Genomic DNA, 27,588 nt, shown 5'->3' with positions numbered 1-27,588 from the left:
TGATTCTGTGGCTCAAGCTGAGGGCAGACGACAGGTTTCGACAACGTCCTACACGTCCTGACCTCTGGGAGAAGAATGGAAAGAGGCCAAGCCCAGAGTGGACTGTGGTGATGCCCTTGGCTCTTGTTTCACCACAGCTTACCCCTAACCGGGGATACGAAGTGGAGGAGGAGGCCAGGACTGGACCTCCATGTCAGGGAGGGAGATGAATGAACCAGAAAAACCTGTCGAAGCAGAGTGAGTACAGGAAGGGGAAAATAGGCGGGGTTTCTAAAGCCTGGGGTTGGCTCTCCTCAGCACCAGCCTGGTGAAGGGGGCTTTCTATGTGAGAGCGAGGAGGAAGAGAAGGTGGCAAGGACTATTAGGGGTTTTAAAGACACCAGGAAATAACTCAGGCACGGTGCTCTAGCTCTGATTTTGAGGGTAGTTGGCAAACACTTGCAAGTCTCTTTGAGGGTTCCTCACAGAAATTGTCACGGTCCTTTAGCTCCTCTTTGTAAAATGCAAAAAAGTCACCCCACACCAAGGACGGGGCTATGTGCCTGGGCCACCCACTGAGGATTTCATTCTCGGTGATCAGATCCATTCTTTTTAGAAGCTCCTCACTTTGTTGTAGTGTACATCTCCCTCCCCTTTCCTCCCCACCCCACCACATAAAATGTTTGGCAGATGAGGGGGAGAAAAGAGAGACAAAATCAGGAGAGTCAGGGTTCAGTCTCCCCTTTCTGCTCTTACGTGAGGTCAGAAAGTTATTTCCCTTCTTTCCCTCATCCCTGGCTGCTTCCAACCTCCCGGGGAAATAATAAGCCTTTTTAAAGTCTGATCCAAGGTGAGGCCTGGTCTCCACCCTCATTCACTTGCCAGTTCCTGCCACTGATCATCCCACAACCTACTCTGCCCTGGGGTTTCCACGTCACCACCTTTACTCCCATTCTAACTTTTCCCTGATAGCTCCTTCAGAGATTCCACCTTTTCAAACCTCTAGCTGACTAGCGGGGCTACTCTTGGGGGTCTCTCCAGGGTGCTCCTCAACCCATGTCCTTACCCTCTCCACCCATTCATTATTCGGCATCCAGCATTTTAGCTTTTGCATAGGTACGCCACACCTGAATCTTCCACCCCAACCTCTTTCAGCGGGCTAATCTCACAGCCTCTCCTCCTCTACGCAAAAAGCAACCTGGAAGACTAAACCACTCATTTTTGGCCTGGGCCCTTACCTCTTCTCTAATCTAATAATAATAATAATGTTTGTTAAACGCGTACCATGGGCCAAGCACTGTTCTAAACGCTGGGGTAGATACAAGGTAATCAGGTTGGACACAGTCCCTGTCCCACAAGGGGCTCACAGTCTTAATCTCCATTTGACAGATAAGCTAAAATGACAGAGGAGCGAAATGACTTGCCCAAGGTCACAAAGCAGACAAGTGGCAGAGCCGGGATTAGAACCCATGTCCTTTGACTCCCAAGCCCGTGTTCATTTATTCATTCAATCGTATTTACTGAACGCTTACTGTGTGTTACTGTACTAAGCGCTTGGAAAGAACAATTCGGCAACAGATAGAGACAACAACGGGCTCCCAGTCTAGAAGGGGGAGACAGACAACAAAACAAAACAAGTAGACAGGCATCAATAGTATCAAAATAAATAGAATTATAGACACATACCCATCATTAATAAAATAAATAGAATAATAAACATGTACAAATATACACAAGTGCTGTGGGATGGGGAAGGGGTTAGAGCAGAGGGAGGGAGGAGGGGAGATGGGGAGGAGGAGCAGAAGAAAAGGGGGCTTCAGATGCATTGCTAGACTGCAAGCTCCTTAAGAGTAGGGATCAGGTCTACTAGTAATAATAATAATAATGATGGTATTTGTTAAGTGCTTCCTATGTGCCAGGCACTGTACTAAGCACTGGGGTGGATACAAGCAAGTCGGGTTGGACACAGTCCCAATCTCATGATGAGCTCACAGTCTTAATCCCCATTTGAAAGATGAGGTAACTGAGGCCCAAAGTACTACAGCAGAGAAGATCAACTCTGTTGAACCCTCTCAAGGGCTTAATCCAGTGTTCTGCACACAGGAAGCGCTCAACAGATCTCTCGCAAGAACGCAATCCGGGAAGATATCTTCTTTCCCTACCTCTATCAAATCCTGCCTCTCGAACCTGTCTTGGAAAAAAGCCCGCCGATCAGAGGATTGAGCCCTGACTAGCCAGTTCCTAAATCGTCCGCACCAAGGGTGAAACTAACTACCAAAGGCCATTTCCTCAGGACCCCAGATGTTCAGGGGGTCCACGAGGGTCTCCGTTCCCCTCCAGGCTGTGCTGCCTTGGAAAGCATTTTCAGAGAAGCAGCGTGGCTTAGTGGAAATAGCACGGGTTTGGGAGTCAGTGGTCGTGGGTTCTAATCCCGGCCCCGCCACCTGTCAGTTGGGTGACTTCGGGCAAATCACTTCACTTCTCTGTGCCTCAGTTACCTCATCTGTAAAATGGGGATTAAGACTGTGAGCCCCATGTGGGACAACTTGATTACCTTGTATCTACCCCAGCGCTTAGAACTGGGCTTGGGACATAGTATGAACGGAACAAATACCATTATTATTGTTATTATTATTATTATTACACTGCTCCGAAAAGCTCTGGCTTTCTAAGTCTGAGGCTTGGGGTGTGGGGAACTCTCTCTGAGTGCAGCTCAAAGGCCCAGACTCCAAAATCACGGTGGAGTTACTTCCAAAGCGGGTAATCAGCAGACCTGACCAGGGGAGAGGTAACCTGACCTGACCCAAGGCCTCCAGTCTGTCCTCCACTTCCCCAACCGGCAGGGTCCAGGCTCCACTCTTCCCTGGACCACGGGGTCAGGATGTCTGGCCACTCAGCTCCAGCCTAGTTGTTCTGCTCTAATTAAGCCCTCCCGTCCACTGAAGGCCCTTCTCTGGGCTTCAGCGTCCCATGTGGGCTTGACTCATGGGTGGGGCTGAGGACAGGCGGGCTCCGGCTGGCCCAGAGAAGCAGCGTGGCCTGACTCCGCCACTTCCCTGCTGGGTCAATCTGGGCAAGTCACTTCCCTTCTGTGGGCTTCAGTTTTCTCACTTGTAAAACTCACTCATTTAGTCGTACTTACTGAGTGCTCACTATGTGTGCAGAGAACTGTACTAAGCGCTTGGGACAATGCGATAAAACAACACACAGATTCCCTGCCCTTAGCGAACTTACAGTCTAGAGATGAGTCGATTCAATCCCCGATCACCCTTCTGTTTAGACTGTGAGCCCGGGTGGGACAGAAATCGTGCCCGATACACTTGATTTGTACCTTCCCCAGCGCTTAGTACAGTGCTTTTTTAAAAAAATGGCATTTGTCAAGTGCTTATACTTTGTGCCAGACACTGTACTAAGCGCTGAGGTAGATACGAGATAATAAGGTTGGACACACTCTGAGAAGCAGCATGGTTCAATGGAAAAAGCACGGGCTTTGGAGTCAGACATCCTGGGTTCAAATCTCAGCTCTGCCAATTGTCAGCAATGTGACTTTGGGCAAGTCACTTAACTTCTCTGTGCCTCAGTTACCTCACCTGAAAAATGGGGATTAAGACTGTGAGCCCCCGTGGGACAACCTGATCACCTTGTAATCTCCCCAGTACTTAGAACAGTACTTTGCACATAGTAAGTGCTTAATAAATGCCATCATTATTATTATTTCATATAGGGTTTACAGTCACTTGGCACATAGTAACCGCTCAACCAATACCATCATTTGCAATTATTATTATTGCTATTATTATGGACTTCCCTCCCCTCAGGTTCCCCATTGGCAATTAGTCAAGGGTATTTATTGAGTGCTTACTGTGTGCAGAGAACTGTACGAAGAAGAATACAATACGACGGAGTTGGTAGGTGCGTTCCTTGCCGAAAAGGATTTTACAGACTAGAGGGGAAGACAGACATGAATATAAATAAATTCCTCACAAATCTGGTAACTACGGCACCACCCACACTGTCTGCATATGAACCCAAATTTTCTCAGACTAATTATGTGCTCCAATTCCCAAACTTCAACCTCAGCATTTAGTGGGATGGAGAAGAGAACCTCCCATCCAACGTCCGGAAGACGGCAGGAAGGTTTTTGTCTAATTACTCAAAGCTGGACACAATTCAGTCCAGTCAGCCTTGGACGAGATGCCTGCAGACAAACCTGAGTTCCTACTTGAGTCCATCAGGACTGTCTCAAGTAGCACGGTGCAGAGAGAAGCAGCGTGGCTCAGTGGAAAGAGCTCGGGCTTTGGAGTCAGAGGTCTTGGGTTCAAATCCCGGCTCCGTCAATTGTCAGCTGTGTGACTTGGGGCAAGTCATTTAACTTCTCTGTGCCTCAGTTACCTCATCAGTAAAATGAGGATTAAGACTGTGAGCCCCCCGTGGGACAACCTGATCACCTTGGAACCTCCCCAGCGCTTAGAACAGTGCTTTGCACATAGTAAGCACTTAATAAATGCCATTATTATTATTATTATTATTATCTGGGCCTCGGTTAGCTCAGCTGTAAAATGGAGATTGAGACTGCACGCCCCACGTGGGGCAGGTATGGTGTCCAACCCGATTTGCTTGAATCCACCTCAATGCTTAGTACAGTGCCTGGCACATAGTAAGCACTTAACAAATACCATAATTACTATAATTGTTAAGATAATTAACAACAATAATAATAATTTAAAAAGCGGTATTTGTTAAGCCAAGCATTGCATTTTATTGCTAGGAATCAAGATATTCTGGTCAGATCCTGTCCTTGCCCCACCTGAAACTCACAGGAGGGTGGGAGAGCAGGAACTGAATCCCCATTTTACAAATGAGGAAGCTGAGGTCCAGAAAACTTAGATGACTTGCCCGAGGTCACACGGCAGGCAAGTGGCCGAGCTGGGATGCGAACCTGGGCCCTCTGATTTCCTGGTCTGGCCTCTTTCCACTAAGCCACACTGCTTCCCAGCTGTTTGGCTTTTAAGACTACACCCCCCCCTGCAAGGACTAACATAAGAAATTAAAGATTTGCAAGGACTGGTTGGTTAAACGGAGCATCCGGGCTAAAGTCCTGCTGACCACAAAGTTCCAGCTCAAACCCACGTTCTGCCACTCTGCAAATTCCGGGGGATACAGTCCCAATCTGAAACCTTTTTGTTTCCTGTCCTATTTTACAAAGGTGCCCCTCCCCTGCCCCACTCTGAGGTGGCAACTCCTTTCTTGTCTTGAAAGCACTTTGGGATGTCACCTTCCTTTCGGAAAGATCATCTGGAAACACGTGGCGTAAAGTGCGGAATTTTGGTGGACAAAAAAGGAGTGACCATCTAATCCATGGGCCCCACCCGCTCTTGGAAACTTGAACCAATTAGATTTACAAAATCTGAGACTCTGCTTCTGGTCAGAACCCAACTGAAAGGCAGGGGCTCTTTCTTGCTCCCCTTCAAGGCAAAAAACGATTTCTTATTTCCCAAAACAATCCACAGGTCACTGGGTGACACGCATGCCCACACGGTGGAGAAGTCCCATGAATACACCTTCAAAGCTGAAAAGACACACACAATCACTTCACCACAGAGGACAATTTCAAATATGCACCGTTTGCCCAAAAGACACGATGGACCTCAGAAATCCAAACTGCTTCCCCAAATATTTTTACAGTCTCACATCTGCGTACGGTTTCCTGTCGGGTTAATCTACTGACCGCTTTATCATTACTAAGAAGCAGCGTAGTTCACTGGATGGAGCATGGGCTTTGGAGTCAGAGGTCATGGGTTCAAATCCCAGCTCTGCCAATTGTCAGCTGTGTGACTTTTGGGCAAGTCACTTAACATCTCTGTGCCTCAGTTCCCTCATCTGTAAAATAGGGATTGACTGTGAGCCCCCCGTGGGACAACCTGATCACCCTGTAACCTCCCCAGTGCTTAGAACAGTGCTTTGCACATAGTAAGTGTTTAATAAATGCCATCATTATTATTTATTATTTACCGCTCCGTTGGAAACTGACAAAGGGTCACAATTATTTGGGCAAACGGGAGCTACGTGGAGTCATCCAGGGACTGTGTCCAACCCGATTACCTTGTATCTGCCCCAGTGCTTTGAACAGTGCTTGGCACATAGTAAGCGCTTAACAAATACCATTATTATTACTATGATTCCAGGTTACCTAGGGGTGAAGCAGGGAGGCTAATACACAGGGGAAGGGAAGGAGAATAATAATACTAATAACAATAATTACGATACTCGTTAAGTGCCTACTATGTGCCAAGCACTGTTCTAAGCACCGGGAGAGTACAAGTTGATCCTGTTGGACACAGTCCCTGTCTCAATGGTGCTCACACCCTTAACCCCCAATTTACAGATGAGGTCACTGAGGCCCAGAAGTGAAATGCCTTGCCCAAGGTCACACAGCAGACAAGTGGCAGAGCTGGGATCAGAACCCAGGTACTTCTGACTCGCGGGGCCGGGCTCTATCCATGAAGCCACGTCGCTGCACCTGCTGCTACTGGACATCTCTCCCTCTCTCTCCCTCACACACAGACACACACAGAGAGTCACGTCACTCCTGGCTGCCACTTGAACCCTTCTGCCCTCCACCCCGGTTTCCCGTACTCCCGGCCACCTCCTCGGTACGCAACGAGAGAAAGTGCCAGAAACTCACACTGCCAGTGAAGCAGCGTGGCTCAGTGGCAAGAGCCCGGGCTTTGGAGTCAGAGGGCATGGGTTCAAATCCCGGCTCCGCCACTTGTCAGCTATGTGACTTTGCGCAAGTCACTTCACTTCGCTGGGCCTCAGTTCCCTCATCTGGAAAATGGGAATTAAGACTGTGAGCCCCACGTGGGACAACCTGATCACCTTGTATCCCCCGAGTGCTTAGAACAGTGCTTTGCACATAGAAAGCGCTTCATAAATGCCATCATTATTATTAGAAACTCACCTCGTTCTCAACCAGCCATACGGCTGGCATGAACCATCTACAATCATCACTGTTTTGAGGAATGCTGCCTTATGCTGGAGGCTCATCAAAATTCTGGGTGGGTACCCACCCAGGATGAGGCAGAACATCACCAACTGATGGCAACTGGACATACGCAAACACGTGAAACCAGTGAACGCCTCTGAAACCGACATACAAAACTGTGGGAGAGAGAAGGGGTTTGGGGTGTATGTGTGTATGTATGTGCCGGGGCATGGGGGGAGAGCCAGAGAACACCTTGTAAAGACTTAGTAAGTGGAATCTTTTAAATAAAAGCTACACTAAGCCCCTTGTCCTGGAGCATACGCTACACACACACAAAAAGGCAATCTCTCTTATTTTTTTGGAACTCCATGCCTGCCTTGATAGATCCAATTTTTATGTCCTTTAGCTCCATTCTTCGGTAAACACATATGTAAAGATGGAGAAAATCCTACATTTTCCTAGATTAAGTGTGACTCACTAGTCTGCCAGCTCCTTGTGGGCAGGAATCGCACCTACCAACTCTATTGTACTGAACTCTCCCGAATGCTTAGTCCAGTGCTCTGCACGCAGTAAGCGCTCAGTCAATACCAGTGCCTGCCTGTCACCACCCCGACACAAGTTTAACTGAGAACAACGGGAGGACTGAGCTCTCTCCCCTACTGGACCGTACAACGTCCAGGTCTTTGCTGCCAAGGAAAGTCAGGTCAGCCCTCCGACGACCCGCGGGAAGAGCTCCCGGCGAAACCTGTGCGAAGAAAAACGGGCGGGAGGATGCTCGGCAATTGATCAGTCAGTGGTATGCACTGAGCATTTACCGTGTGCAGAGCATTCTACTAAGCCCTTGGGTGAGTACACCACCACAGGGTTGGTGGATACGTTCCCAGCCCACAACGAGCTTAGAGTCTAGGGAAGAGACAGACGTTAATATATAAATTATGGATACATACACAAAGTCCTGTGGGGCTGAAGGCTGGGTGAATAAAGCCTGCAAATTCAACTGCAAGGGAGACTCAGAAAGGAGTGGGAGAAGAGGAGATGAGGGCTTAGTTGAGGAAGGCCTCTTGGAGGAGATGTGCTTTAAATGAAGCTTTGGAGGTGGGGAAAGTGATCTATGATCTTGTCTGTCAGACATGACGGGGGACGGAGTTCGGGGCCAGAGGCGGAACGTAGGTGACAGGTCAACAGCGAGATGGACGACGGACATCGTGTTGTACTTCGTTCAGACACACGGCAGCATAATGATGTTCCTTCCTTCCCCAGTACTGTTCTAATCTAAAACCAAGGTTATGGAACAGAGTGAGCATAGGGATAAATAACTTCCGGTTTGAGATAATGTTCGTGCTTATTAGGTATCAGACACTGTGCTGAGCCCTGAGGTGGTTAAGAGATAATCAGATCGGACACGGTCCCTGCCCCGCACAAGAGATTCACGGTTCTGAAGAAGGGAGGACTGGCATTTTATCACCTTTTTACGGATGAGGAAACCAAAGCTTAGAGAAATTAAGGCCACACAGCAGGTAAATGGGAGGCAGTGGGGGATGGGAGGGTGTAGCAGGAGGAAGGGGGTGCAAGATTAGAACTCAGGACTCCTGTCTCCCAGGCCTGAGTACTCTCAGGTCATGCTGCCTCAGTGGCAAAACTGAATATAGGAAACTTCCATCTTCCAAAATATCTGCATAACCAGAACCACCTCAATCCTCTTCTAGATATTCAAATTTTATTGAACAAATTCTGGGCTACCTAGACAACTACAAAATCGAGTAGGTTTTTATAGACAGGAGATAAAGAAGAGGTCTTCCTGACAGTCAGGATTGAGAAACGAGCCCTTGTCTGTAATAAACACTCCCCCTTACTGAAAGTCAACGTGGGAATAAAACCCCTGAAGATCTGGCACCTCAGACCCAGAAATGGGATCAGCACACTTCAGAGGGGCCTGAGCCATCCTGGGGAAGCTCTGGGCCACAGGAGAGGGAGTGCAATAATCAAGGGTGGCATTTTTTTGTGGTATTTGTTAAATGCTTACCATGTGTCGGGCAATGTACTAAGTTAATCAGGTGGGACACAGTCCCACATAGGATTCACGGTCTTAGCCCCCATTTTGCAGATGAGGTCACTGAGACACAGAAAAGTGAAGTGACTCGCCCAAGGTCACCCGGCAGACAAGTGGCAGGGCCGGGATTAGAACCCAGGTCTTTCTGACTCCCAAGCCTGCGCTCTATCCACTAGGCCACGCTTCCTCCAGCCTACCAGCTCCTGCTGGTCCCATTTTTTTCTTTCCAGGATTTCACCCCTGAAGGAAAATGGCCTCGCCACGCAGCCGCTTCCTTTTGGTTTGGACGGTAAATGGGAGAACCAAGGGTAGCTGACGGATGAGGGGCGTTTCTCAAACTCTTTCTAGTTTGAAAGTTAAGGCTGGCATTCCTGCTGGATGCCAATTTAGGATTTGCCACCTTTTAAGGAGCCAGGACCTCCCCTACCCCATCCCTCGCGGATTGATATAGCGTTGTCCCATGGCAGCATTCACAAAAGCCCAGTTTCCCAGGGCTCCACTAGGGCAGAGGAAGGCGGCAAGGAACAGCTGATAATAATAATAATTAGAGTATTTGCTAAGGGCTTACTACGTACCAGTCACTGTACTAAGAGCCGGATACGGCGGGGAAGCAGAAACAGCCCAGGTCAGGGAGTCAGAGGACCCAAGTTCTAATCCCGCCTTGGCCACCTGCCTGCTCTGTGACCTTGGGCAATTCATTCATTCATTCAATTGTATTTACTGGGCGCTTACTGTGTGCAGAGCACTGTACTAAGCGCTTGGGAAGTCCAAGTTGGCAACATATAGAGACGGTCCCTACCCAACAGTGGGCTCACAGTCTAGAAGGGGGAGACAGAGAACAAAACCAAACATATTAACAAAATAAAATCAATAGAATAACTATGTACAAATAAAATAAATAAAAAAATAGAGTAATAAATACATACAAACATATATACATATATACAGGTGCTGTGGGGAGGGGAAGGAGGTAAGGCTCTGGGTCTCAGTGTCCTCATTTGTAAAATAGGGACTCAATCCCTGCTCTCCCTCCTGTTTAGACCGTGAGCCCCATTTGGGATAGGGACTGCATCCAACTTATCTTGTGTCTGCCCCAGTGCTTCGCACATAAGCACTTAAATACCACACTCATAATAGTAATAATAACATGATGATGATATAGGCAACGAGGGACAGAGAAGGCCAGGCTGACTAACTGCCACTTGGCCCGTCTAAGAACCAAAAGAACTTTGAGAAGCCACATCTGCTATTGCCACATCTGACAATGCGGCGTTTGATTCTGCCACACTGAACTGTCTCTCGGCCCTGGTGTCGTTCTGTGATATTCTACAGCAATCTCTGTCTCTGCCCCTCAGGATTCCCACTGATTTCCACGAAGCTCGCAAACATCAGGATCGCAGAACTGCCCCTGGTATGGCAATAGCGCCTTCGGACTGTCAAAAATCCTGAACGATATTCAACTAAGGCGGCATCTGTGATGGGTGGCAAAAGGCCCCCTACCCTACCGAGCTAATGAATTCAATTCTCTAAAGGGAAGCTGTCAAGCCTGATAGGTTTGGAAACTACAGACACAGACGCACACACACACACACTGTGACTCAAAGTGTTCAGGCTATGTTTTGACAGCGCTGCCAGGAGGAGCAAGGCTACATGCTGACTCGCAGGTTTACGCCTCAGGATTGGCGGCCCCGCCACCCTTCCACGTTCTGCTTCTTTAATTCTCTGCCTGTTTCTTTTTTTCCTCTAAGCCCCTACCCCACAGCTAATAACTGTGGCATTCGTTCAGCACCTGCTATGAGCCAAGCACCACGCTAAAACTCGGGAATCCCTTGCAATTTATAGGCTGCGTTTTAAAAACCCCTTTTTTGGAGCTTTCCAGAGGCCTCTGCACAAGGAATCCCCGCATTTGAAAATACAAGCATGTCTGGTTGTTATTGGCTGTTTTATTTTTAATGTATCAAGAAAACGTCATCATTCCATCACGAGGCTTTGAGCCACCCATCGCTCAAATGCAATGAATTAGCTGTGAGAGTTCATTCTGCGAAGTTACGACAAGGAAAAATTCCAGCCCCTTCAACTTCCTTAACACTCAGGCACCAGCTCTTTGTGCTCTGGGTCTAGTGAGTTTGTAGCCCTATCTCTCCCAGGTCAAGGCTGCACGGAGCCTGATTACCAACTCTGTTGTACTGCACTCTCCCAAGCGCGTAGTAGAGTGCTCTGCACACAATCAAGAAATACCAATGATGATGAAGACATGAGCTCTGAGACCTCTCTCACGTTGGGCACTGGGTGATTAAACCCCAACGTAACACCTCGATGGAGCAAAATAACCAATGGTAGAGACTTGAGACACAATGCCAAACGACTGTTCTGAATTTACAGGCCGGGAATCCAACAAAAGAACAAAGGTAGAGAGGTGGAAATGTACCCAGAGGGAGGAACTGCAATTTTGCTTTGTCTTCATTCAAAGGACCGAGAAAATTCCAGACAGAGAGCGGCATGGCTTTAGGTCGGTCACCATAACCTTTCTTGGCTTACGCTGCAGCTCCAAGATACGAGGTTGGCAGGCAGCGTGACTGGGCCCGACCCAGCATCGTCTCGGCAAGATGGAAGTTGCGCCTCTCCCGCGGTGCCAGCCGTGCCACCTTGGCAAGTTAGCAGCGGAGAAGAGTGGGCGGCACCATACAAGCTCGAGGGACCCCGAGAGGACGAACACGACTCCTTCATAGCCAAATGACAGGAATACCCTGAAGATGAAAACTAGACCTCAAACTCTCTAACCCAGATCCCACATTTCCGAACCCGATTTAATCTGTTACTGGGCTGGCCGGCAGGTCCCTGCCGTGGTTCTGACATGCCGATTTGGTGGTCCGACTTGAAATTCCTGTTTTGTACACGGACGGACGACCTAAGGCGGGAAAAGTATGCTCTGCAGCCAAATGTCAACAGGCTCGGGGAGAGCTCAATACCGACCTGGGGCTCGGCCCAGACACTTTGGATGAATAAAGCAGAACAACAAGTATGAAGAAAAACTGACCGTATATCCCTCCCAGCCCACGGCCTAGCGGATAGAGCACAGGCTTGGGAGTCAGAAAGACACGGGTTCTAATTCCGGCTCGGCCACTTGTCAGCTGTGTGAACTTGGGTAAGTCACTTCGCTCCTCTGGGCCTCGGTTACCTCATCTGTAAAATGGGGATTAATGTCCATGTGGGACATGGACTGCGTCCAACCTGATTAGCTTGTATCTACCCCAGTGCTTAGAACAGTGCCTGGCACATAGTAAGCGCCTAACAAATATCATCATCATGATACAGGGAAGAAAGTGAAAAACAGAAAACCAAAACGTTCAGAAAGCCTGACAGAGATCAGTGTAAACCAACAGCCCAGCCTGGTAAAATAAATACCGACAATTCTCTCAGACTGCCCTCAAATTCCCTCCATAAATCCTGAGGAAGGAAAAGAAACGTACGCTACAAAGGACCAGCCCAGAGGTGGGGTCTGTCCCGAGATTTCTTTCAACACCCAGCAATCTTAAAAAATATAGAAAATTAAACCAAAAGGCAAATCCATGTTCCAGACGACCACTTCCTAAGACTTTTACAGGCTGTATATGAACACGGCTCAAGGCCGGGTGACAAAATTTTCCAACGGTGAAATGAGCCCACGTCAGCCCTAAGTGGCTCATCTATGAATGGATTTTTATAGCCTGTAAATTAGAGAGGAAGGTTGTGTTTCATAACCCCATAATCAACTCCTCAAATGTACAAATCTTGAAATAAAGAACACGTCTACAGTGAGCCAAGCTTTTGCAAAACAGTGTGAGATCTAGCACTGGGGGTGCTCATAAAAATAAACTAGCCCAGTCACATTCACCCTCTCCCCATTTGGGCCAGTTGACTTCCCCCACTCTAGGGAAGCAGCGTGGCCTAGTGGCTAGAGCCCGGGCCTGGGAGTCAGGTCATGGGTTCTAATCCCGGCTCCGCCACTTGTTTGCTGTGTGGCCTTGAACAAGTCGCTTCACTTCAATGGGCCTCAGTGACCTCATCTGTAAAATGGGGATTGAGCCTGTGAGCCCCACGTGGGACACGGACTGTGTCCAACCCGATTTGCTTGTATCCACCCCAGCGATCAGTACAGTACCTGGCATATACTAAGTGCTCAACCAATATCGTAATTATTATTATTATTATTATTATGAGAAGCAGTGTGGCTTAGTGGAAAGAGCCCAGACTTGGGAGTCAGAAGATGCGGGTTCTAATCCCGGCTCCACCACTTGTCTGCTGTGTGACCTTGGGCAAGAAACTTCACTTCTCTGTGCCTCAGTTACCTCATCTGTAAAATGGGAATTACGACTGTGAGCTCCACGTGGGACAACCGGATTACCTTAGATCTACCCCAGTGCTTAGAACAGTGCTTGGCAGAGAGTAAGCGCTTAAATACCATAATTATTATTAGTATTACTAAAATGGGGATTAAAACTGTGAGCTCAATGTGGGACGGGGACTATGTCCAACCCAAATATCTTGCCCCAGCGCTCAGTACAGCGCCTGGCACATAGTAAGCACTTTAACAAATACCAGTTATTATAGTTATTATTATTAAACCGTGAGTCCCAGGTACGATAGGGACTGTGTGCCACCTGGTTGTCTTGTGTCTACCCCAGCGCTTAGAACTGAGCTTGATACTAAGTGCTTAACACCATAATATAAACACTAAAGACATGCTAAACACCGCAGTGTTTCTAATAATAATGGCAATAATATTTGTTAGCTCTTACTCCGTGCCAAGCACTCTGAGAAGATAATCAGACGGGACCCAGGGACCCATGCCCCGCCGCCCATGGGGCTTGGTTCCAGGTAAGCACATCTGTAACTCTAGAAAAACTTTCCGAAATCTTAGCCAGATGACGGCATGGTGATGTTCTCCCTATTCCGCATTTCAATCTGCAAAGATCAACCGGCGCGTGGCCCAGTCCAGCCATGCTGCCACCTCATTCGTCCCTAGCTTTCCTTTTTAGGTCTCCCAACAGCTGTTAAGTACGGCCCTACTGCTTTGGTTTTATTGGAGCTAAAAAGTTTAATCCTTAAAGCCGTCCACCACAAATCAAGCGGTGTATTCGTCCTCGGGATAACTGAAGCGAAAGGAGTTCTTCAAACCCCCCCCGGGGGGAATCGGAAAGCCGACGGTTCCGAGCCACTGAACCGTGGCAGGGCGAGCCCGGCCCGGCCGAGGGAAGGCGTTGACTATCCCGGCTCACGTTTTGCCAGTAGGGATCTGCAGGGTGGCCAGCCATCCTTCTCCTAGGGGTCAGGAGATCCGGCATCCAACGCTTGATGATGGAAAGCGGGGGGCTTTCATCCCTCCGCAGGCACCCAAAAAAGCCTTAAATGAGGACGGGGTGGGGAGGGGGTAAAGGGGGCGTGTGGCAGGCGGATCATCCACCATCAGGCAGTCCAAAGAAAGAAGAGCAAGAGTTGGCCAACTTCGCAAAAGCATCAATATTTTTACCTCATATAATAATAAAAATGATGGTATTTGTTAAGCGTTTACTATGTGCCAAGCACTGTTCTAAGCACTGGGCGGGGGGGGAACGACAAAGTAATCAGGTCGTCCCACTTGGGGCTCACAGTCTTAATCTCCATTTTACAGATGAGGGAACTGAGGCCCAGAGAAGCGAAGTGACCCGGCTGACAAGTGGCGGAGCCGGAATTAGAACCCACGACCTCTGACTCCCAAGCCCGGGCTCTTCCCACTGAGCCACGCCGCTTCTCGCCACTGCTCCCTCCTCCTCGAGCCCTCCGCGGGGCACTGGGGACAGGGGTGACAAGGTCTAACCCAACCTTGGGAGAAAGGTGGGAATCTGGTTCGGGGAGGGTCCTGAGGGTGTGGGAGGGTTAAAGAGCAGTTCCAGCTGGCTCAGACAACATCTCAGGGAGGCCCATCTCCTCCAAGAAGCCTTCCCAGACTAAGTCCCACTTTTCCCTCACTTCCCACTCCCTTCTGCGCCGCCCTGACTTGCTCTTCCCCGCTCCCGGCCCCACGGCATCTATGGCTTCGCATGTAGTAAGTGCTTCACAAATACCATTATTATTATTATTAGAACAGTGTTTCGCACATAGTAAGCGCTTAAAACCATCATTATCATTATTATTATTAGAACAGTGCTTCGCAAGTAGTAATCACTTAATAAATACCATTATTAATAATTAGTAGTAGTAGTAGTATTGGAACAGTGCTTCGCACATAGTAAGCGCTTCACAAATACCATTATTATTATTATTATTATTATTATTAGAACGGTGCTTCGCCCTTAGGAATCGCTTGATACCATCATTATCATTATTATTAGAACAGTGCTTTGCACATAGTAAGTGCTTAATACCATCATTATCATTATTCTTATTATTAGAACAGTGCTTCGCATGTACTAATCACTTAATAAATGCCATTATTATTATTAATGATAATTAATAATAATAATTATTATTATTATTGGAACAGTGCTTTGCACATAGTACGCACTTCACAAATACCATTATTATCAGAACAGTGCTTCGCCTGTAGGAATAGCTTAATACCATCATTATCATTATTCTTATTATTAGAACAGTGCTTCGCATGTAGCAAGCGCTTCACAAATACCATTATTATTATTAGAACAGTGCTTCACCCATAGTAAGTGCTTAATACCATCATTATCATTATTCTTCTTATTAGAACAGTGCTTCGCACTTAGTAGGCACTTCACAAATACCATTATTCTTATTATTAGAACAGTGCTTTGCCCATAGGAATCACTTAATACCATCATTATCACTATTCTTATTATTAGAACAGTGCTTCGCACATAGTAAGCACTTCACAAATACCATAATTATTATTATTAGAACAGTGCTTCGCACACAGTAAGCGCCTAATACCATCATTATCATTATTATTATTATTAGAACAGTGCTTCGCGCATAGTAAGCGCTTCACAAATACCATTATTATTAGAACAGTGCTTCGCACATAGTAAGCGCTTAATACCATCATTATCATTATTCTTATTATTAGAACAGTGCCTCACATGTACTAATCACTTAATAAATACCATTATTAATAATAATAATTATTATTATTATTGGAACAGTGCTTCGCACATAGTAAGCACTTCACAGATACCATTATCATTATTATTATTATTATTCTTAGAACAGTGCTTCGCACATAGTAAGTGCTTAATACCATCATTATCATTATTCTTATTATTAGAACACTGCTTCACATGTAGTAATCACATAATAGATACCACTATTAATAATAACAATAATTATTATTATTATTGGAACAGTGCTTCGCACATAGTAAGCACTTCACAAATACCATTATTATTATTATTAGAACAGTGCTTCGCCCATAGGAATCACTTAATACCATCATTATCATTATTCTTATTAGAACAGTGCTTCGCCCATAGTAAGTGCTTAATACCATCATTATCATTATTATTATTAGAACAGTGCTTCGCATGTAGTGAGCGCTTCACAAATACCATTACTATTATTAGAACAGTGCTTTGCCCACAGTAAGCGCTTACTACCATCATTACCATTATTCTTATTATTAGAACAGTGCTTCGCACGTAGTAAGTGCCTCACAAATACCATTATTATTATTATTAGAACAGTGCTTCGCACATAGTAAGCGCTTAATACCATCATCATTATTCTTATTATTAGAACAGTGCTTCGCACGTAGTAAGCACTTCACAAATACCATTATTATTATTATTATTAGAACAGTGCTTCGCCCTCAGGAATCGCTTAGTACCATCATTACCATTACTCTTATTATTAGAAAAGTGCTTCGCACGTAGTAAGCGCTTCATAAATACCATTATTATTATTATTAGAACAGTGCTTCGCACATAGTAAGCGCTTAATACCATCATTATCATTATTCTCATTATTAGAACAGTGCTTCGCTTAATAAATACCATTATTAATAATAATTATTAGTATTGGAACAGTGCTTCGCACACAGTAAGCACTTCACAAATATCATTATTATTATTATTAGAACAATGCTTCGCCCATTGTAAGCGCTTAATACCATCATTCTTATCATTCTTACTATTAGAACAGTGTTTCGCACATAGTAAGCGCTTAATAAACACCCTGATGACTGCTAGTGTAGTAAGCGCTCACAATCCTGTCAGGAAGGGAAGGCGCCCCCGCCCCCCCCCCTCGCGCATGCGCGCCGGCCCCTCTCCCCCCCCCCCCCACGCCGCCTCGCGCGCGGCCTCCTCTCCCGCGCATGCGCCGCCCGCCCGCGCGGCCTCCCGAGCACGCGAACGTTCCACGCGCGAGCAAACGCGCGCGCGCGCCGCCGGCCCCCCTCCCCTCTCCCCCCCCCACCCGCAAACACACAGCCCCACCATCTCGTCTCGCCTACCGGGGCCGAGGAGAAACTCCTCCGCCCGACGACAGTCCGCCACGTCGGCCGCCGTCCCCGCTGTCGTGGTCGCCGCCGTCTCCTCGGCCCAAGGCTACCGACAAGGGAGCCACGGTCGCCGCCACTCGCTCAGTTACCACACACGGCCACCACACGCTCCCCCGCGCCGGCCCCGCCTCCGCGGCCGCCCGTTGGCCCGACCCCACCGCCCCGCGCCTCCTATTGGACTGGGCGGACGCCACTCAATCCCGAAGGGCCCACCCGCGGTGGTGATTGGCCGGGATGCGGGGAGGGGGCGCCCCGAGCCCCGCCTCCGGGCCGTCCTCGCCTTCGATTGGCCGGCGCGTCCGCCATCCCGCCCCCGCGTCCTCGGCGACGGTCAGCGCCGGCTCTCATTGGTCCGCGGGATTGCCCGATCTGGACGACGATTGGTCCTAGGGGGGCGGCGGTCCCCACGTGGGGGAGGGAGTCCTCGGGGGTTTGTTTACACGGCACCGGCCCGGGGCACCGCCCCATTGGTCGAGAGGGCCGTCGGTCAAACGGTGGTCTGACCAATCACCAGAAAGAACGGCCGGGGGCGGTACGGATCCGCGGGAATCTCCCCGGCTTCGAGAGCTAATGGGAAGGGGAGGGAATCCGGAATCGTAATACTCTCCCAAGCGCTCAGTACAGTGCTCTACACACAGGAAGCGCTCAATAAGTACGATTGAATGAAGAATGGGGCTTACGGGCGCTTAGTACAGTGCTCTGCAATCAATCAATCGTATTTATTGAGCGCTTACTGTGTGCAGAGCACTGTACTAAGCGCTTCGGAAGTACGAGTTGGCAACATATAGAGACGGTCCCTACCCAACAGCGGGCTCACAGTCTAGAAGGGGGAGACAGACAACAAAACAAAACATATTAACAAAATAAAATAAATAGAATAGATATATACAAGAAAAATAAATCAATAAATATGTACAAACATATATACATATATACCGGTGCTGTGGGGAAGGGAAGGAGGTAAGGCGGGAGGGATGGAGAGGGGGACGAGGGGGAGAGGAAGGAGGGGGCTCAGTCTGGCCTGCACACGGGAAGCGCTCAATAAGTACGACTGAAGAATGGGGTTTATGGGCGCTTAGTACAGTGCTCTGAACACAGGAAGCGCTCAGTAAGTACGATTGAATGAAGAATGGGGTATAGGGGCGATTAGTACAGTGCTCTGCCCACGGGAAGCGCTCAATAAGTACGACTGAATGAAGAATGGGGTTTACGGGCGCTTAGTACAGTGCTATGCCCACGGGAAGCGCTCAGTAAGTACGACTGATTGAAGAATGGGGATTACGGGCGCTTAGTACAGTGCTCTGACAGGAAGCGCTCAGTAAGTACGACTGAATGAAGAATGGGGTTTACAGGCGCTTAGTACAGTGCTCTGCACACGGGAAGCGCTCAATAAGTACGATTGAATGAAAAATAGGGTTTACGGGCACTTAGTGCAGTGCTCTGCACACGGGAAGCGCTCAATAAATACGATTGAATGAAGAATGGGGTTTAGGGGCGCTTAGTACAGTGCTCTGCACACGGGAAGCGCTCAATAAGTCCGACTGAATGAAGAATGGGGTTTACGGGGGCTTAGTACAATACTCGGCACACGGGAAGCGCTCAATAAGTACGATTGAATGAAGAATGGAGTTTACGGGTGCTTAATACAGTGCTCTGCACAAAGGAAGCGCTCAATAAGTACGACTGACTGAAGAATGGGGTTTACGGGCGCTTAGTACAGTGCTCTGCACGCAGGAAGCGCTCAATAAAGTACGACTGAATAAAGAATGGGGTTTACGGGCGCTTAGTACAGTGCTCTGCACACAGGAAGCGCTCAATAAAAGTACGACTGAATAAAGAATGGGGTCTACGGGCGCTTAGTATAATGCTCTGCACACGGGAAGCGCTCAATAAAAGTACGTCTGAATAAAGAGTGGGGTTTACGGGCGCTTAGTATAATGCTCTGCACACGGGAAGCGCTCAGTAAGTACGATTGAATGAAGAATGGGGTTTACGGGCGCTTAGTACAGTGCTCTGCACACAGGAAGCGCTCAATAAAAGTACGATTGAATGAACAATGGGGTTTACGGGCACTTAGTACAGTGCTCTGCACACGGGAAGTGCTCAATAAATACGATTGAATGAAAAATTGGGTTTACGGGCGCTTACTACTGTGCTCTGCACACGGGAAGCACTCAGTAAGTACGACTGACTGAAGAATGGGGTTTACGGGTTCTTAGTACAGTGCTCAGCACACGGGAAGTGCTCAATTAGTACGATTGAATGAAGAATGGGGTTTACCGGCAGGAAGCGCTCGATAAGTACGATTGAATGAAGAATGGGGCTTACCGGCGCTTAGTATAGTGCTCTGCACACAGGAAGCGCTGAATAAGTGCGATTGGATGAAGAATGGGGTTTACGGGCGCTTAGTATAGTGCTCTGCACACAGAAAGCGCTCAATAAGTACGACTGAATAAACAATGGGGTTTACGGGCGCTTAGTATAGTGCTCTGCACACAGGAAGCACTCAGTAAGTACGACTGAATGAAGAATGGGGTTTACGGTCGCTTAGTATAGTGCTCTGCACGCAGGAAGCGCTCAATAAGTACGATTGAATGAAGAATGGGGTTTATGGGGGCTTAGTACAGTGCTCTGCACACAGGAAGAGCTCACTAAATACGAATGAATGAAGAATGGGGTTTACGGGCGCTTAGTACAGTGCTCTGCACACAGGAAGCGCTCAAGTACGATTGTATGAAGAATGGGGTTTACGGGCATTCATTCTTCATTCATTCATTCAATCGTACTTATTCAATCAATCAATCGTATTTATTGAGCACTTACTGTGTGCAGAGCACTGTACTAAGCGCTTGGGAAGTACAAGTTGGCAACAAACAGAGACAGTCCCTACCCAACAGTGGGCTCACAGTCTAAAAGGGGGCGACAGAAAACAAAACTAAACATACTAACAAAATAAAATAAAATAAATGGAATAGATATGTACAAGTCAAATAAATAAATAAATAAATAAATAGAGTAATAACTACGTACATACATATTTACATATATACAGCTGCTGTGGGGAAGGGAAGGAGGTAAGATGGGATGGAGAGTGGGAGGAGGGGGAGAGGAAGTAAGGGCTCAGTCTGGGAAGGCCTCCTGGAGGAGGTGAGCTCTCAGTAGGGCTTTGAAGGGAGGAAAAGAGCTAGCTTGGGGGATGGGCAGAGGGAGGGCATTCCAGGCCCGGGGGATGACGTGGGCCGGGGGTCGATGGCGGGACAGGCGAGAACAAGGCCTAACGGTGAGGAGATTAGCGGCAGAGGAGCGCAGGGGTGCAGGGTGGGCTGTAGAAGGAGAGAAGGGAGGTGATGTAGGAGGGGGCGAGGTGATGGACAGCCTTGAAGCCCAAGGTGAGGAGTTTCTGCCTGATGCACAGATTGATCGGTAGCCATTGGAGATTTTTGAGGAGGGGAGTAATATGACCAGAGCGTTTCTGGACAAAGACAATCTGGGCAGCAGCATGAAGTATGGATTGAAGTGGGGAGAGACACGAGGATGGGAGATGAGAGAGAAGGCTGATGCAGTAGTCCAGATGGGGACTATTGAGCGCTTACTGTGTGCAGAGCACTGTACTAAGCTCTTGGAAAGTCCAAGTGGGCAACATCTAGAGACGGTCCCTACCCGAAAGCGGGCTCACGGTCTAGAAGCGGGAGACGGACCACACAACCAAACATATTAACCAAATAAAAGAAATAGAATAGTAAATATATACAAGTATAATAAATAGAGTTATAAATCTGTACAAATATATATACAGGTGCTGTGGGGTGGGGAAGGAGGTAGGGCCGGGGAGATGGGGAGGGGGAGAAGGGGGAGAAGAAGTGGGGGGCTCAGTGTGGGAAGGCCTTCTGGAGGAGGTGAGCTCTCAGTAGGGCTTTGAAGGGAGGAAGAGAGCTAGCTTGGCGGATGTGCGGAGGGAGGGAATTCTGGGCCAGGGGGAGGACGTGGGCCGGGGGTCGACGGCGCGACGGGCGAGAACGAGGCCCGGTTAGGAGGTGAGCGGCGGCAGAGGAGCGGAGGGTGCGGGCTGGGCTGGAGAAGGAAAGAATGGAGGTGAGGTAGGAGGGGGCAACGTGATTCAGTGCTTTACAATGGTAAGGGGTTTCTGTTTAATGCAGCTGGATGGGAAACTATTGGAGGTTCTTGAAAACTGGAGAAGCGCAGATTGAACGGTTTTGTAGAATAATGGTCTGGACAGCAGAGTGAGTGGGCAGAAACAGGAGGCAGGGAGGCCAGAAAGGAGGCTGATGCAGTAATCAAGGCAGTGTAGGATAAGTGCTTGGATCAGTGGGGCTGCAGTTTGAATGAAGGGGAAGGAGTGTCAGGATCCTCACTCTCAGTCTCCAGTTTCTCCCCTCTCCAGATGATACATCACTCTGCTGCCAAGATGATTTTTCTAAAACAGACTGGCCACTTCTCAAACACTTCCATTGGTTTGGGGTCATTCCTATCGACAACAAGTAGAAACTCCTGACCATTGGCTTTAAAGCACTCAATCAGCTTTCTTTTCTTTTCTCCTTTCCTTCCCTCCCTCCCTCCCTCTCTCTCTCTCTCTCTCTCTCTCCCATCCACTCCATTCTCCCACTACACCCCAATTGGCGGTCTTCACTCTTCTCAAGCTAACCTACTCTAAGTGCCTTATTCATGTATCTCCTGCTACACACTTCTTGCCCAGGCCTTCCCTGAAGCAAAGGACTTCGTCCCCTGTCAGTCAATAGTATTTATTGAGCACTTACTGTATGCAAAGCACTGTACTAAGCACTTGAGAGAGTACAATACAACAATAAACAGATAAATTCCCTGCCCACAGTGAGCTTCATGTCTGAAAAATGACAACTCTCACCAGCTTAAAAAGCCCTTCTGAAATCACATTTCCCTACGCAAGCCTTCTCTGTAAGCTCATCTGGACTGTAAACATGTTTTGAGCAGGGAGCATATCTGCTAATTCTGTTGTACTGTACTCTCCCAAGTACTTAATACAGTGCTCTGCACATAGTAAGTGCTCAATAAATAGCATTGATTGATTGATTAATCTTTACTATCCCCATATTACAGTCCCAAATTTTACTAAGCTCTTCTATGCCACTGGTGTATTTAAATTCCCACAACCCCCACAGCATTTCCTTACACAACTTGTACAATCGTTAGTAAGTACTCAGCACTCATTGTGAGCAGAGCACTGTACTAAGCGCTTGAGAGAGTACAATCTTAAACATTCTCCTTTATCTGCCATGTAACTGTCCATCCCACCAGCTAGTCTATAAACCCCTTGGGGAGCAGGGATTGTAATTTCTAAACCTTTTTACTCTCCCAAGCACTTAGTAGACTGCTGGGCACATAGTAGTGACTCAACTGACAGTATTTTTATGGTATTTGTTCAGCTCTTACTATGTGCCAGGCATATAGTACTGATTAGTTGGCTGATTTGAGCAAAGGGAGAATGGGCTATGGTCAATCAATCGACAATAAGAGATATTTATTGAGTACTTACTGTGTGCAGAGCACTGAACTAAGCACTTTCGAAGTTTCAATATAACAGTTATCAGGAACGTGCCCTGCCCACAGGGAGCTTACTATCTATCTAGAGAGGCGCTTACTATTTTATTAGCCAGGGCAGTCCCAGGCTGCCCGGGCAAATTTCAGAAAGGGGTCTTACTTATCCAGCAAAATAAAAATTAAGAAAAGGACTAGAACTGAGAAATTCTAATAGTTAAAAGAACCTCAGTTATTTCTGTTTTGAAGTCCGTAAACCAGAGATGAATTTATCTCTCCAATTCCATTGCACCCTCCACTGTCAGCAGGCATAGAGGCATGCAGGGGCTACTGATTATCTTTTGTTTCTCAATTCAGTCCCTTTCCATTTTAGATCCCTGGATCGTCTTCTAGGCTCCGTCTACACCCACTCTTTTGGAGAACTCATTCACTTCCACAGCTTCAACTACCATCTCTGTGTGGATGATTCCTAAATCTACATCTCCATTCCTGACCTCTCTCTTTCTGCAGTCTCACATTTCCTCCTGCCTCTGTAGGACACCTCTACATGGATATCCCATCAATGCCTCAAACTTAAACAGAGCTCCTCATTTTCCCACCATAACCCTCTCCTCCCCTTGACTTTCCCAGCACTGTACACAGCACCTCCAAACTCCCTGTCTCATAAGCCCATAACCTTGGCATTATCCTGGACTCACCTCTCTCATTCAACCCACACATTCAACCTTCACATCACCACTAAAATCCACCCTTTCCTCTCCATCCAAACCGATACGTTAATCCAAGACCTTTTCCTATCCCACCTTGATTACTGCATCAACTTTCTTGCTGACCTCCCTGCCTCCTTTCTCTCCTTACTCCAATCCATACTTCACTCCATTGCCTGGATCATTTTTCTACACAAAGGTTCAGTCCCTGTTTCCCCACTCCTCAAGAACCTCCAGTGATTCACCCACCCACCTTTGCACCAAACAGAAACCCTTTACCGTGGAGTTTAAAAAGCACAATCGCCTTGCGCCTCCTACTTTACCTCTCGGATTTCCTACTACACCTTCTAGACTGTAAGCCCGTTGTTTGGTTGGGATTGTCTCTGTTGCTGAACTGTACTTTCCAAGCACTTCGTACAGTGCTCTGAACACAGTAAGCACTCAATAAATACGATTGAATGGATGAATCCCAGACCCCATGCTTCACTTCTCTAATGGTAACCTACTCACCGTAGCGTGATCTTGTCTGTATCTCCCCACCGGCACCTTTGCCACATCCTGTCTCTGGCCTGGAATTGCCCTCCCTCTTCATATCCGACAGACAATCACTCTTCCCACCTTCAAAGCATTACTGAAGGCACATCTTCTCCAAGAGGCCTTCCCCAACTAAGCCCTCATCTCCTCTTCATCCCACTCCCTTCTGTGTCCCCCTTGGACTTGGATCTGTATCCTTTAGTCAACCATTCCCCCAGCCCCAAGGCACTTATGTACACTTACCCTTCATTTATTCATCTGTATTCAATGTCTCTCTCCCCCTCTAGACTGTCAGCTGGTTGTGGGCAGGGAACTTGTCCACCAACTTTATGGTGTACTCTCCTAAGCGCCTAGTACAGTGCTCCGCACACAGTAAGTACTCACTCAATAGGATTGATCCCTCAACTAGACAAAAGGCAGACACACCGTAGCCTTGCTCTCTTTCTCCCAAGTCCCACCTCCCATTCTTCACCACTGGTTAGATTACAGAAGGTGCTGGCTATGACAACTCTGAAGATTTCTGAAAATTTCACCTTGCTTTGACCAAGAAACCCTTCTCTTCATCCCCTTTCTCTTCTGTGTACACCGACACTTTGGGGAAACTGCACGGCCAGGACCAATTTCATTTCATCTCATGGTGTAGTAGATCGGGTACAGGCCTGGGAGTCAGAAAGCCATGAGTTCTAATCCTCACTCTACCACTCATCAGCTGGGTGACCATGGACAAGTTATTTAACTTCTCTGTGCCTCAGGTACCTCATCTGTAAAAAATGGGGATGAAGAATTGAGCCCACTGTGGGACAGGGACTGTGTCCGACTGTATTAACCTGTTCCTACCCCAGTGCTTAGAATGAGGCTTGGCACGTAGTAAGGGCTTAACAAGTACCATAACTCTTATTATGTGATTCTACCTCAACTGCCGGTATTTTTGAAGTGGGGATGCAGACACACACACACACACACACACACACACACACACACACACACACACACACACACACACACACTCTCTCTCTCCCCACCCCCCCACCCCGAAGGTAGCAGCATTACTGACTTAAGAAGCCAAGTTTGCCCCAGTCAACAGCAATGGCAGTCGCCCATGGGGAATTTTTTTATGTGTGCTTTTATGATACGCTCACCATGTGCCAGACACTGTGCTAAGCGCTGGGGTGGATACAAGCTAATCAGGTTGGACACAGTCCCTGTCCCCCACGGGGCTCACCATCTTCACCCCCATTTCCCAGATGAGAGAACTGAGGCCCAGAGAAGTGAAGTGACTCGTCCGAAGTCACCCAGCAGTCAAGGGTAGGAACTGGGATTGGAACCCAGGTCTTCCTGACTCCCAGGCCCAGGCTCTAATAATAATGATAGTATTCGTTAAGTGCCTACTATGTGCCAAGCACTGTTCTAAGCACTGGGGTAGATACAAAGTAATCAGGTTGTCTCAAGTGGGGCTCACAGTCTTAATCCTCATTTTAAGAGATGAGGTAACTGAGGCACAGAGAAGTGAACTGACTTGCCCAAAGTCACACAGCTGACAAGTAGCGGAGTCGGGATTACAACCCATGACCGCTGATTCCCAAGCAAGTGCTTGTTCCACTAAGCCACGGGCTCTAGCCACTGGGCCGCGCTGCTTTTGACGGACAGAACCCCCCGACGGCCGCGGTGATCACAGCCGGGCCGCAGCGCCGGCCCTGAGGGCGGGGGCCTCAGTAGCCACCACAGTCTTCCCTGCCAGGGTAGGCGGGCCCCTTCAGGCTTCCCGCTGCGCCTGTTCACCTTGCGGAATGTTGTTCTTTCCCAAGCGCTTTGTGCAGTGCGTTGCAAACAGTAGGTGGTCAAGAGTCCTCTTGACTGATTCCCATCCAGATGGCAAAGCTCCAGAAAAATCAGCTGGAGCAACACAAAATCTACAGAACAATGGATTCAAAAGCTAAATCCAAGAGGCGTAATCAAAGTAAAGCATGGACCGCTTAAAAAGAACCCTGCCTGTCCCATGAAGACCTAACCGGAAGAGAAATACTGCTGTAGACGTGGGTAAAAAAAAATAAAAATCAATAGCTATTTGAAAGCCAATTTCTAGATAGAATAAACATCTAAACGACAACTTGATTTCATTATTCATGAGAATTTCTTCAAGCTACAGCTTACGTAGACAGTGGAGAAGCAGCTTGGCCTAGTGGCTAGAGTCTGGGCCTGGGAGTCAGGAGGACCTGGGTTCTAGTCCCAGCTCCACCACTTGTCTGCCGTGTGACCCTGGGCAAGTCACTTCGCTTTTCTGGGCCTCAGTTCCCGCATCTGTTAAATGGGGATTAAGACTGTGAACCCCACGTGGGACAGAGACTGCATCCAACCTGATTATCTTCCATCTACCCTAGCGCTTTGAACAGTGCTCGACACATAATCAATGCTTAACAAAGACGACCGTCATCATCGAAACAAAGTGAGATGTAAGTCCGGTATGACGAAAGAAAACGTGGGCCGCAATTCCACCTCATTTTTCCAGCTGGTCAGTGGGAAATGAACCGCTGTGGCCTCATTAAGACAGAGGACCCCATAGCTGCCTTCTCTCCCACACTCAGAGCGACCATCAGGCGCTAAGCAAGTAGAACCGTCACCTCAGAAAGTTCCCGCAGACAGGCCCCGAGGCACCTTTTACAGCGATGGCACCGCCCGGCCCTACTTAAGGATGGCGACCACCGGGTCCTAATCAAAGATGGTGGCCTACTAGCCCTATTTGAAGATGGCGGCAGGATGGAAACCCCCCATTTGTGAGGAGTAAGTCGGGGTCCCAGAGCCAAGCTACATCAGATGATCGGTTGAAGGAGGGCTAAAAGGGGTGGGAGGGTGGTTAATAATAATGAGAATAATAATGATGGCATTTGTTAAGCGCTTACTATGTGCAAAACACTGTTCTAAGCACTGGGGTTGATACAAGGTAATGAGGTTGTCCCACATGGGGCTCACAGTCTAAATCCCCATTTTTAGATGGGGTAACTGAGGCAGCGCTCAATAAATATGATTGAATGAACGAATGAATGAATGAATGAAGTGACTTGCCCTAAATCACACAGCTGATAAGTGGCAGAACCAGGATTAGAACCCACGACCTCTGACTCCCAAGCCCGGGCTCTTTCCATAGAGAAGCAGCGTGGCTCAGTGGAAAGAGCCCGGGCTTTGGGGTCAGAGGTCATGGGTTCGAATCCCTGTTCTGCCAACTGTCAGCTGTGTGACTTTGGGCAGGTCACTTCACTTCTCTGTGCCTCAGTTCCCTCATCTGTAAAATGGGGATGCAGTCTGTGAGCCCCACGTGGGA

General features: G+C 48.0%; 1 protein-coding gene across 1 annotated transcript in view; it reads right to left on the bottom strand.

The window, feature by feature from the left end:
- The window catches only part of PAIP2B (poly(A) binding protein interacting protein 2B), a 61,688-nt gene extending 44,087 nt beyond the window's left edge, over positions 1-17,601 (bottom strand). Inside the window, exon 1 of the mRNA XM_038745099.1 lies at positions 17,452-17,601. The gene's annotated coding sequence lies outside the window, so the exon portion shown is untranslated. The remainder of the gene's footprint in view (positions 1-17,451) is intronic.
- Positions 17,602-27,588: the final 9,987 nt, after the last annotated feature.

This window comes from Tachyglossus aculeatus, chromosome 4, assembly GCF_015852505.1.
Source record: "Tachyglossus aculeatus isolate mTacAcu1 chromosome 4, mTacAcu1.pri, whole genome shotgun sequence".
NCBI classification, from domain to species: domain Eukaryota; kingdom Metazoa; phylum Chordata; class Mammalia; order Monotremata; family Tachyglossidae; genus Tachyglossus; species Tachyglossus aculeatus.
Note: the sequence above shows the minus strand (reverse complement) of the source record. Positions and strands in the feature narration are given on the sequence as shown.